Below are 13,382 nucleotides of genomic sequence, written 5' to 3' on the forward strand. Positions count from 1 at the left end.
TGACCACTCACCTGGAAGACCCCATAGTCCACCCAAGTTGATACATAAAATTAACCAGTACAAAACTGCAAATTTATTTTAAGTTGGCGTAGATCAAATTGCATGTCAGCCGAAAAGACCCCACTCCAAGGGGGGAAAAAGTGAAAAAAAATAGGAGTAAGTAAGATGGCCACAGTCTCCATTCCTCTGTGTAACATTATGCTCTAAACTAACTTGATTTCCCTAACTGATCTCTGCATGTAGAATTTAAACTTGGGATCCCTGAGTTAAGTCATAAAGAAGAATTCATGTTGGTCTTAGGAAGATATAGATTTGAATATACTTTCATACATATTACTAATGTTACACAAGAAAACTAAGGAGCTCATACAAAATATATAAAGGAGAGCTGAAATTGAGCTACACAGAGCCAACCCAATTATTCCAAAGGATTTTTTAAACCTTGATCCCCTCTCTCCATCTACTGATTACCCCCAATTTGCAGTGGTAAAAGCCAGCATGGGTGCACAGCTGGTTTCCTGTAGCATTACTACATTGTAAGAACAAAGAGCAGGTAATATTGGGGTATTATATCACACTATTCCTGGAAAGACGTGAACAAACAGCTCCTCAACTCAGACGGGAAAAGAGGAGACCAAAGTAATGATACCACAAAAGTCAGTGAGTTTACTGGAGTTGTTTACAGGAGCATAGATCACTCAAAGCCAGCTTCATCACTAAAACCCTGCCTGAGAATAGGTGACTGTTCATAAAAGCCAGAACTCTAGAGCTTTCTGCATGACTATCTGGTAATTTAACAGATTGGAGTATTCTTCCATAGACTAGAATTGTCTTCGTCTCCTCTTTCTTGCTTCCATAACCTTGGGAGGAAGAGGTCTGGAGTATCTGGTCAATTTCAGGAACTTCCTATGACTTATGAGTAGTTTCCTCTCTGGATCTTAAGGAACCTCCCTTTAGATTTCCTGAAGCTTAAGCAGCTGCCCTCCTAGATGGAATGTTTCAAATAGGAGGCAGCTGCTATACAATGTAGGGAAAGTGCCTAAATCCTGAAGAAGCAGTCCTTAATCTTTGCATTGATTGAAAGGGAAGTGATTCTGAAAGTGAGTAAATACCAAAGGAGATTGGTAACTATGCACTTCTTTAAAACATTGATTTCTCAGTCCTTAATTTCAGACAAATATTGGCAGCTTCTTAATGCTGAGAGGACTGGGCACAGCAACTGCTTTGGGCTAAAGGAAAGAAATTCAAACTCTACTACAAAAGTGAGATCTAAGGACTGATTAAATTGATAGTGGTTTCTATCTACTCATATTTTGTGGATCCTCTAAAATCTACTACTCAACTCATGAACTTATATGAACCTGGCACCAGATCTGGTGGTATATAAGCTCCTTTTAAAGAAAAAAATACAGATTTTAAAATAAAACAGTCTTTTACATAATGCTCACTTGGTAAATACATACTAAATTGATGTGTTTGATTTTTTTTTTCTTATAATAAATGTAACATTCAATTTAGCTAAGAGGTGGCTGAGAAATGACACTGTGATAGATACCTCAGAAATAGTTAAACCACTCACCTTTGCTATTGTTTGATCAGCAGAGTGGAGGTGAAGGGAGGAGTGTTTGTAAGTCTGCTCTCAACCACAGACACATAATACCGTTTCTGGATCTTCCAAAGATGAATTGATTCCTAAGTTAGAACAATGCCATAGCCTAATTTATACTTAAAAGAAATGTTACACAACGTATTCATAATTCTTCATGTGTAGAAAACACAAAAATCATAAATCAAGAACTGAAGACTTACTTTCTTGAACCAAAAAAAAAAAAAAAAGAGGAGTTATTACAGAACAGAGCTAGAAGACAAAATACTCTTGTGGAATTTCATTATTGTCTGAACTATAAAGCTCTAATGGTTCTTGAGAAGAGAAACAGCAAGGTGAACTTGTTTTCTATGAGGAATCAATACTACGGCTTCCTGACCCTTTTCCTTCTGAAAGTCAGAGGTCTTGGGGCAAATGTGAGGATGATACAAAATCTGGTGGCCCTGGGAAGAGGAAATGAGCAGACATTAGACAATCACTGATGAGAAGATAGAAATATGTGTAACAAGTGCCTCAAAGCCAGGTGTGGTGGTGGCGCAGGCCTTTAACCCCAGCACTGGGGAGACAGAAGCAGATGTACAGCTGTGAGTTCGAGGCCAGCCTGGTCTACAAAGTGAGTCTAGGCCAGCCAAGGCTACACACAGAAACCCTGTCACGAAAAACAAAACAACAACAACAAAAAAGTGTCTCAAAGGAACAATAGACAAAAACTCATTTCTGACAGGATGACAAAAATGCATCAAATGCAACATAAAGTAAATGCCCCATCAATGGAGACAACGAGGATTCCATTGATAGAAGCAGGACAGATACGTTGATAAATAATAAAGTTGATTCTGTGTCGGCCAAGTCTGAGATAACACTAGAATCTATCCTCTTTGAGCCAGTCTCCTCTTCCATAAAGTTGAGACAATATTTTTAAGCTCTTATTATGGATTCATTAAGAAAATATATATGTAGCAGTGTGCATTGTAAGCACTATGTGTACACAAAAGTCTAAATTTCTTCATCCCACTAGGACTTCCAAAGTTCCTCAGATATAACCTATACACATCCGTCTAGATGCCTTAAGATGCCTTAAATCTTCTTTAGATTGTTTATAACATCAAAAGCAGTGTAACGCTATGTAAATCATTTAATAACAAGGAAAATGTTTATGTATCCTCAGTGCACATGCAACTTAGTGTTTCAAGTGTTTTTGATCCACAGTTCATTGAATCCCCAATTACAGAAGCCACAGGTCCTGAGGACTAACTGTAAATGTCTGTAGACAGTTTCCAACCTGACAAAGAAATTAGTATATGAGGGCTCCAATTCAGTAAAGATAAAACTATCAACAACCTTTTCGGTATGCTAAGTCCTTTATATTTGCTGATTATTCTTGCCCCTCCCCATTATATATCTATCTTATCTAGAACTACTCAGGTCTTGCTTCATTTTTTTTTTATCCTTGCAGTTGTATATTTTCATGTCTAACTTAGCTGGGACTTGAAATCCTCTCATCTGTCTTTTACACTACATTTCTAGCTTTCATAAATCTTACCACAGATTGTCACTGTTCACGGTTACACTAGCTTAGTTTCTAGGCTGTTTACACACACTAGGATATCATATTGTGATGTAAGTGGCACAAAGATGAATTGTTATCCCTTTCAACTACCATTGAATCTCCAGCCCTTCCTGTGGTGGAATCCCTGATACCCAGTCACATGTTGCATCTGGTAGGTTCACCGGATGAAAGGCAGTAAGAGACTCAAATGGAACAGAAAGTCATGCAAACTAATGTCAGAAAGAAATTGCCATCACATTTGTGTGCGCATGTACACACACACACACACACACACACACACACACACATGAGGAGAGTTGGGCATGATGGCACATACCTCTAACTCTTGCACGCCACATATAAGGACAATAAAATCAAGAGTGTGTTAGAATGTGTTTGCTTGCACAAGTGTGCTGGAGGCCTGAGACCAACATCCAGAATCACCCTCTATTACTCTCCACTTTGCTCATTTAGCCAGGGTCCCTCAGTTTCACCCAGAGCTCCATGTTTTGGGTTATCTAGTTAACCAGCTTACTCCAAGGTCTCTTTGTCTCCACCTTCTGAGCTGTGACTATAGCTGGGCTGCCACATCCCCCTTGGTCCTTTACATGGGTTCTTGAAATTCAAATTTTCATTCTTATGCATATAAGAATTTACCTATGCATATGCCCTTACTTACTGAGCCATCTCCCCATACCCAAGAAACAAATCTTAATACCCTCTTTCAGGAGTGAGCAGCTTCAGGGAAGTTTAAAGGAAACAAGACTGTCATTTGATGAAGTAAATACATTTTCTATTATGTGTTTTTAAATGTACTGATTCTATAGCTTTACAAAGATGGGTTGTTTTTTGTTTGTTTGTTTGTCTATTTATCTAGCTTCTTGAAGACAGGGTCTCTTGCTATGTAGCTTAGCTACCCTCATACTCATTATGTAGTGCAGACTAATACCAAGCTTGATGTAATATTATTGCTTCAGTCTCTCAAATGCTTAGAAGACAAGTATGAAGTACCACACCCAATTTGCTATTGAATGTTTTGGGTGACCAATTCCTCTGTTTCAAATACAGATCAAGATAAATTCTTCAACCACTTGGAGGCTTGTTGTGTTCATTTGACTCGTGTATAACACTGCCTTTGAAAATCCACTAATAAGTGAATAAGTATACTAAAGGGGGAAAGTGGTTATGGTCACCATCTAAATAAGTCACTCTCACAAGCTTCAGCGCAAATCTTAGAGAAGGGAAAGTAAGTAGATATGAAAGTTCTGCCATCTGAGAGAATTCAGAAAGGTTAGGCAAAGATGAAGATTATGACATATAGGAAAAAATTAAGTTAATTTCAAATAAGTTAGTTTCAAATCTTGGGAGATACACCTGTACATTGAAATGGAGCATGCCATGCACTGAGCCATCAAAGGCAATTGTAACTATGAAGTATAACTCTCATAGAGCATACAATATCTATGCGGCACTAGTTAGAATATTTGAAAATTTGGGGAAATCTACAGCCTGGGGTAAGGTTTAAGTTCTTGGCAAGAAGGGGCCTTGTACACACTTACTACTAGGCTCAAGTCTACTGATTCATCACAGGCTTCAAGTTAGATTTATTATTGGTAATGGATGGGCCACGATTGCAAAAACACTTCCAAGAGACAAAGCAAAGAAAAACCTTTACAGGGGAACAGAGTGAGGTCCTTGTCGCTACATAGTTCCTATGTAGAAAGACCTCAGTTGCTACCAGTGGCCTGGTGTTGCTCTTTTCATGTAAAATCTGACCTCAGAAAACTTAAACATTACTTTGATACAAAGAAAAAAAGTATTCAAACAGGATCCTGAAATCATTCTGTATAAATTCCATTTGAAACATTTCTAGAAATGTTCTGACTGAAAGAAAACGACTGATAATGCTCCGTTTCACAGAGAGGAGATGGCTGGTTTTCTGTTTTCTTGGCATGGCTAAGTTGAAACTGGCTTCAAGTGATTGTCAATGTCCAGGAACTGAAATGTTCTCCAAGGAAGAACCCAACCACACAAAAAAAGTGCGTAGACAAAGTCTTTCAGAACTTCAAAGATCAGTTACAGCACGAGAAGCAATCCAGCTCTGGTTTACCTCTATTTCCCACACCGTTGACCTTTGAGTTATTACACTGTATGACTGAGGTAGAAACATTTGGTCAAGGTGAGGTTAAAGTAAAACCACCCTTAGGATGTAGGATGGAGACTTCCTTTCTCTGTTTCCTTATCACCAGGGCTGAGACCATATCTGGCACATAATAGGTACTCCAACAGTTGGAGAATGAAAATGAATGAGTGGCTGCATGACCACTTTAACTTAACGTAAAACATCCTTCTCCAGAATAAAAACACTAAAGAGTGGAACAGCCTGGAACTGTGAGTGAAGATTTAGCTTACAGATAACTGAGTTAGATTATAAATATACGTTTATTTGACCTGAAGATTCCCTTTATGGTTCAGAAATCTCCTCTTATGAAAGCTCACATATATCCTGAGAGTCGGTCTACCTCAGGAGTCAAGTCTCTGCAAAGGACTAAATCATAAGCCCGGCCAAACGACACTTTGTGTGGCTCTTAGGACTGTTTGTGAATGTTGCTCTTGTTCATAGCATGGCTGAACCTTGAAGCAACACAAACTCTTTTATCTAGTTTAAGTGGGTGAAATGATCCATTCTTCATTCCAAATTCTGTCTGTAATGATCCCAACCCCAGGTAATTTCTTCTTTGATTTCACATTAAGAAAATGGAATGGTATCTTTACCGAGAAAGAACCCCTTGTAAAAATCAGCCTTGAAAGAAAATGGATCCTGTCCATTTGTTTTTTACGTTACCCTGAAAGCTGGCAGTCTAATGAATAAATCTGTGTCTGTACAGGAAATTTCTCTATGGGAAACTTTCTGAACCAGCAGCCTATTTCTGGAGCCAGGGCTGTAGCAGAAACTAGCAGAGAATGACGTCACACTTGGCTCCAGGGTTGCACTCTTCTCCTTCACTCATGTCCCTCGTTGAATGGAAGTTCTTATAGGAAACAGAAACTTCAACCACCTGGCTACCAGACACCAGGTGACCTGACCATAACCAGATCACACTAGCATGCCCTAGGAGAAATGCTTCCCTCGCCACCAGCTGAGGCACCAGAGCTGTGGCATAAATGTGGGAGATTTTCGTCTACTTACTGCCCTCTCCACATCAGGTGCTATGGTGAGACTAGCTCATATATGATATGAAGAAAGATCCTTCTGGGTCAGAGATTATTTTAGACTAAACTGTGAGGGAATTCAGATCAAGGTTCAACTTAAGTCATTCAGATTTTCTATGTACTGGAGACTTCCATATTAACGATTCCACGTGACATTTGTATTACGGAAAGTTGTTTTGTTTTGTTTTGTTTTTAATGTGATGTAGATTGTGAAGTGTGAATTCGGAGAGAATGGGCCTCTTCTTCCACACACTGAGCTCTCCCTACCACACCTCCTCTCTAGGGCTGCACTTTCTGTGAGACCAACTAACTGAATATCTTCCGTCTAGTAACACATGAAAAAAACATGAGGCAAAGAAGCTGCATGAGAGCAAAGGAATTCTCAAATTCACTGAAGAAGGAACCTCTATTTTCAAAATAGGATGAAAGCACCAAGAATGAGTATAGTAATTTAGCAGGTATGGAAAATGAAGATAGGTAAAAAATATATATATTAAATATAAACCCGATAATGTTAATTTCAATAAGGTAATTGGTCCCTTAAAACATAAAATATCAAAAGCCAAAGATTCAAGACTTCTTTTTTTCATGTCCTAAGAGAAGACTCATAGGTTGAAAACTCTCACTAGAACTTCTTAGAGAAAAGTCTTCTGAATTTGTAGTTAATGTGGAGGGGTAGGATCTTACTGCATTGCCCTGGTTGGTCTAGAACTCACTATGTAGGCCAACCTGGCTTTAAATTCACAGAGATTAGCCTACCTCTGGCTTCAGGATCCAAGGTATGCTGGCTAAGACTGGAAAAAAAGACAGTAAAACTCTAAGATCTCAAAAGAGAAGAGGTAGTTCTTCTAAGATAGCTCTGCTGGTCTCTCTGCTCTGTTTTTCTTCTTCTTAGTTGCTTTTTTTCTCCTCTTCTCAGGTCTCTGTCCTACCATTTGGCAAACCAGAAAGTACGAAGAAGGAAACCAGGGGACAGCATCATGAGATCTAGAACCTGAGAAATCCCTGAATTCCTCTGAAGGCACCACCCTTCGTCTTTCTGCTACATTCTTGGTTCCCTGCTATGACTCAGTGTGACTCATATTCAGAAGCGCCACATAAGGTAGATGGAGTCTTCTCTCAATGGAACCAAGGGCAAAATTTTATCTTAGCACTTCAGCCAGAAACTTTGTGGAATTCTAAAGTCCCCTTTCCTCCCAAAACAAGGCCAATAAGACTGAAAGCTGATGTTGCACAGGCATGTCCCTATATTTAACCAGGTAGAGTTTCTCTGGTGGAAAATCTTTTTCTTATTAGGCCTTTCCTGGTGAAAATCTAGCAAGGCCATGCCAAAAATGAAAGGAATAAGGCAATTGTGTCATTTTTATAGGAGAAGCACATGTATTTTAATTCTTTAGATCATTAGATATCTATTTATTTTATATACGGGGGCTGAAATACATGTCTGTAATCATAATAGTGAATAGATAATAAAATACAGATTAGCTGTGTTTTGGCTTCCAAAACATATCCCTGTGACTCAGATATGCTAAAAGTATTAGTATGAAATCAATATTTGACATATAAATATTTAAATTTTATGCTGAAAATGTATTAAGTATTTAGTGGGAGAAAATAAAATTATTCTAAGGTTTCAAATTAAGTAGAGTTAATACCACAAGCAACATATCATTTCCCCCTGTTTCCTGATCTAAACAGTCTAAAGCACAGTGGGGGGAAAATCGTACAATTTTCATTAGTGTATTAATAATTTATGTCACCTATGCTTGAAGAATATAAACTGTGAGTTGTCAGTTTATGTTAGTGTTAAAAGTGGGTTTTTTTTTTTTTGTATTAACAGCAATCCCAATGTATTAACAGTAATCTTAGTTTTCTAGAATTAATTTCACAGAGATCTATTTATAATTACTGGCTAAATGGGTGAATAAGAATGTGAGCAAAGGTATATAAAAGGTATTTCAATTCATTTAAAATATAATTAGGAATCTAATATAATGTAAGAATCTATGCAGGAGGCATTATAAAATACATATAAAAATATTGATAAAGGTGATGTACTATAAGGTCTGTTTTGGTGAGGAGTACTCAAATCTATTTTAGTAACTAAATTCTACAGGAATTGAAATATGTACTTTTGTGTTTCTCTAAATTGAGGACACAGTAGAGAGATTATATCATCCAGGTCTTCATTGAAGGTCTGAGCTGAGCACTTAAGACCGGAGGACTCAACATTCCCTAATATTTGACACAAGCTAAGTGTGATATGAGAATTTTATGTCAGTTTTGCTCTCCTTTGCTGTTTCCTTCTGACACAAAGTCCTCAGCAGCAACCTGGGCCCCCATCTGCTGGTCATTTTGAGAACTCATCAGTAGCTTACCCCATATCTTTGATTTTCACTGTTCCTTGATGCTGGCGTTTGTGCCCACTTGCGTAAAATTTTGCAGCTTCCATGACTTGTGGTTTTACTGCACAAACAGGAAATAAACCATTAGAGGTGTCTGATTCTCGAGGGTGAATGCCACGGGCTTCTCTAAAAGGAAAGGGGAGAAAAAGATGACTCAACGCACTGTTTTCATCTTATCTTTCCGTGAAGATATGCAATTCTGCATGGAGACAGAGTCCATGGAGCAGTTTCATTTGAAGGAAATTCTCTCCCAAATGGCTACCAGTCCTTTGCTTTTTATTATTTTGGCCTCTGCATCTCCTTCTATCAGAAGGTAAGATATCCTAAATGTCTGACTACATGGTCTCAAGGGTCCTTCTCAGTTTGAAAATTCTGGAGCACTATAAAATTAAGCTGGAGATAATGCCCACAAATATTTTATTACAAAACCTCTTTTGTCTGATTCAGGTCCTGAAACTCCAAGCTTTAACCACACGTATTTAATAATCAGATAAGAACATTACTGCATTATTCTTAAACCAGTCTACATCAGACACAGGAAGAAACATCTTTCCCGGAGATTTTGGTGATACATTTTCTTAAAATAGCCTCATCTTCCTTTGTTTTTATTCCTTTTCTCTTTTCTCTTTGCTTATAATTTTATTCTTTAGGATAGTTTAAATGTCTTCCCCCTGAGATATTAAATCTCAAATCTCCTATTACCTCCTTGACACTATTTTAACATACTTTTAAATGGATTTCATAATTCATCTGCAATGAGCCATATTGTTTCATTCTGAATAATTAGATCTGACGTCCATAGCCAGGGGAAATGAATAGACATTTCACTTGGAATTACTTAAATTTTTTCTCTTTTTTTTAAACACTTCTCTAAGCTAGGTGAAACTTCTCTTTCTAAAGAAATTTAATCTGATATTCCAAGAATATTAGGAAACTAGACCAGACATGGAAAAAATACATAAAGAAATGGCAGTCTGAGCCTTTCCTTAGAACAAACTAAATGGTCGCTCTGAAATAAGAGGTAAACCAGTTAAGTATACGTATTTACTATATTCCAGGTTTAAGTCACCCTAAAAGAGTGAAGAACCATGTTGTGGAAGCCATACAAATTCAATGACCAAGGTAGAAATAGAGTATTCTTTTAGAATCATCAGAGACACAGAACGCTGGACCTTGTACTAATACTTAGCATGTACCTGCTGATACACCCTCTGGTAGCCCTACTTTAAGCTACCAAACAAATCTAGTGTCTCCTATGTTTAGAAACACATGCATTCCCATGAATTCTGCATTCACCATTAGCTGCTATCTGTGTCTTCACCACCTATGTATCCGGAAAAGTTGTCTACGGGATACGTGTGGTCTCAAACCTCTTCCCTCCCACTTGGTCTCAGCCCATGCTGTTGGACATTGAGCCTGATTCTCAAATGAACATGTTTTTTTTAACTCTGGCTCTCTGGTTGCTAAATACTAAAGGAAAGATTCCATGCTCTACCCCCTTCATTTTCAAGTTCAATGTAATTGGCCATGAGTTCCATTCTTGGCTCATGTAAGAGAAACGTAATTTCAAAGTCATGTCTCTACCATTTTCACTGTTTGAAATTCTCCTATCCTTTGGTTTTCATCTGGTACTCTCCCCCACCAGGCTGTCTTCCATCCACTTCTCCTGGTTACCTCTAACCTGGGTTCATGCCACCTCACTCCCTCACTCTGGAGAGACTCTAGCTGTCTTCCAGTTCTTTACTATCTTCTTCTGTGCAGAATCTGTCTTTGCCATGTCTACTCTGTCTCCTGTCAGGCATTGGCATTTTTGCTTCCTTCAGACCACAGAGAAGCATCATTTCCTTCATTCCCAAGCCTCGCGTCTAGTTGCAGGATCTTGCCCTGCACTCGCACAGCATCCCACATATCTTTGTCACACCCAGAACAACCATAGTCGCTTACGTTTTGCGCACCTTTAAGACATTTTGTGACACATGTCCCAGGAACTCTTGTGTCATGCCCAGGTTCTCCCTCCACAAGCTCGTAAATAGATCAGGATGCGCGTGTTATCCACAGGAAGGAAGATCATTATAGTTGGAAAATAGGAAAACTGAAGTCAAAAGCTTGGCTTTGGAGAGATTTAAATCGAAGGCTCTTGAAGTGGCCTTCAGTCTTCGGATCCACTCAACCCCAATACGCTGAAAGACTGAAGACTCCAAGGACACAAGGAAAAAGTGAGTCAAGGGGACTCACGGGTTGTCCTCAGGGTCCTGTTCTGGGATGTAAGAAAGGCAAATATCAAGCCTTTTATACACCACTCTTCGTGCATGAGGCAGGAGTGTCCTGGCTTGTCCTAACTTGGGTCTATTCTCCTCTGAGGGGACATTTGAGTTTAGGGGCACCTTTATGACCAAGAAGAAACAGAAGATGAATGTTCCAGGTGGCTTTCTCACAACGGGAATACTGTGGAAGAGAGCCACTCTGGGCTGTTCAATATTTAGAGAGAGGGCTCAGTTCCTCACCATTGTCCTTAGATGCATGCTTCATTAGATAGGGAAGATCCAAGGCCAAGATTCTTCCAAGAACAGCTAATACCTGACCAGGTGGCCACATGATCAGGACGATGAACAAGACTCTCTCCTCAACTGCTTTACTGTATTGCAAACACTTAGGACTTTGGGGAGAAAATCCAGAATCAACTAAGACTTCTTTAAAAGTAACATCGGAACACAGGTTTGAAGTGGATAGGATTTTATTCAGAAATGGACACCGCAGATCCTAAACAGCAGAGGTTAAGAGTGGGAGTGGTAAATTTCTGCTTTCCTACACTGCAGACCATGGCTCCTTTGCAGCTTCCTCTCGTCAAACACTCAGGGACAACTTCCAGATCCAGGTTTTCTTCCTGGTTGAAGATGGATATTGGGTTTCATGCTTAAAGAGGACAAAAAAGGGGGCCTGAGGGAACCAATGTTGTCTTTTGGTTACCTCTCGAGGTCTTTCATAAAGGTGTTCTGTGGGGTTTGGTTTTTTGTTTGTTTGGGGTTTTTTTGTTGTTGTTGTTGTTTTTTTTGGGGGGGGGTTGGTTGGTTGGTTGGTTGGTTTTTTCATTTTGTTTTGTTTTTGGTTTGGTTTGGGTTTTTTATTTGTTTGTTGTTTGGTTTTGGTTTTGGTTTTTGTCTGTTTTTTGGCTAAATGAAATGGGTGGGGAAATGCATACTGCACTGGTGATTACAGGTCATAATTTAATTCTTAGAAGGAAAACCAGAGGCAAGTTGTGCATACAGGTTTGTAGGCTGAGATGCAATTATCCCATTCTGACTCCACGGCAGATTGAAAACTGTAAGAAAGCAGGGACAATGTCTCCACTGTTCAGTTTTACCCAAGCATCTAGCCAACTGCCTGCTATTGAATGCCTATTGTCAACAGGAAACCAATAAGTTCTTATTAAATGAATAATAAAATTATTGGTGGAAGAAAACAATGGATGGTAGGGGCCAGAGAGATGTTCCGTGGATAAAGAGCTTCCTGCACAAGTGTGCAGATATATGCTCTAAGCTCAACCTCCAATGCTATTGTATAACCCTGGGTGTGCCTACCAAGAGTCAGAAGCCCCCAAAGGCAGGGAGGCAAAGGCAGGAGCACCACTGTGGTTTGCTGGCCAATTGTTTTAACCAAAACAGTGAGCTCCAAAGTCATTGAGGGACCCTGTCTCAAATAAAAGCGATAGAGAAGACATCCATGGCCAACTTCTGACCTCCACTAGTGTCCATACGGGACACACACAGAAACACACACACATGCACACACGCACGCATGCACACAAACAATGGATAGGTATGTGTGGTAGTGCACCACTTGAAGCTCACTAAATGTTCTAATGTATTGTGACGGACTCTTGTGTTGCTCACTGAGTGTTGCTGAAACCTATTTCTGGACACACAGTGGGACTGCACGGCCAGCTTTTTTTGGTATGTGGGCAAAGTCACATGAATGCAACCAATGAAAGGGAGCAAAGTTGGGGTGTATATTTTCTGCCCCCAAAGGGGGCACTCTCTGCTGGGGTGAAAGGCAGTAAAGCCACCATCCCTATCACCAGAGCAACTTGCCTCGTGATATTTGGCAAAGACAGCACCACAGATCCTGGATTCTTGAGCCTACTTTTCATCCTACAAAGGCTTTTAATGTAGTCAACTGAGGGCCCATTTTACTTGCCGTGGAACATGTTAAGTTTGTGTGGTAGGCCTACAACCAACATTTCTGAAACACTTGAGCCAACTGTTAAAAATAAGCAGTTTGCTTATTTTGTATTAAACAAATCCACTATAGACAATGAGTAAGGCAAAAAAAAAATATTTCCAAGTTGATCTTTTCTTAATGTTTTAAAAATCTAGAAGTAAAGAATTATTTTTAAATTAGTTGAATTTGAATCAGGAAAATAATAGCATTATAAGAACAGTACAGTTAATGGATGTCTTTTTATCTTTTCATTACATATATAATCAAATATAATATATAATCACATTTAACTACTTAATAAGAATACTAAAAGGCAATGTGAACTAGAAATATGAATGAAATTGAAAATGAGTGTTTTTAAAAGACAAAAATCTCTCTTCCTTTCTTAAAA

The sequence above is a fragment of the Acomys minous genome, assembly GCF_964271855.1.
Source record: "Acomys minous genome assembly, chromosome: 3".
NCBI classification, from domain to species: domain Eukaryota; kingdom Metazoa; phylum Chordata; class Mammalia; order Rodentia; family Muridae; genus Acomys; species Acomys minous.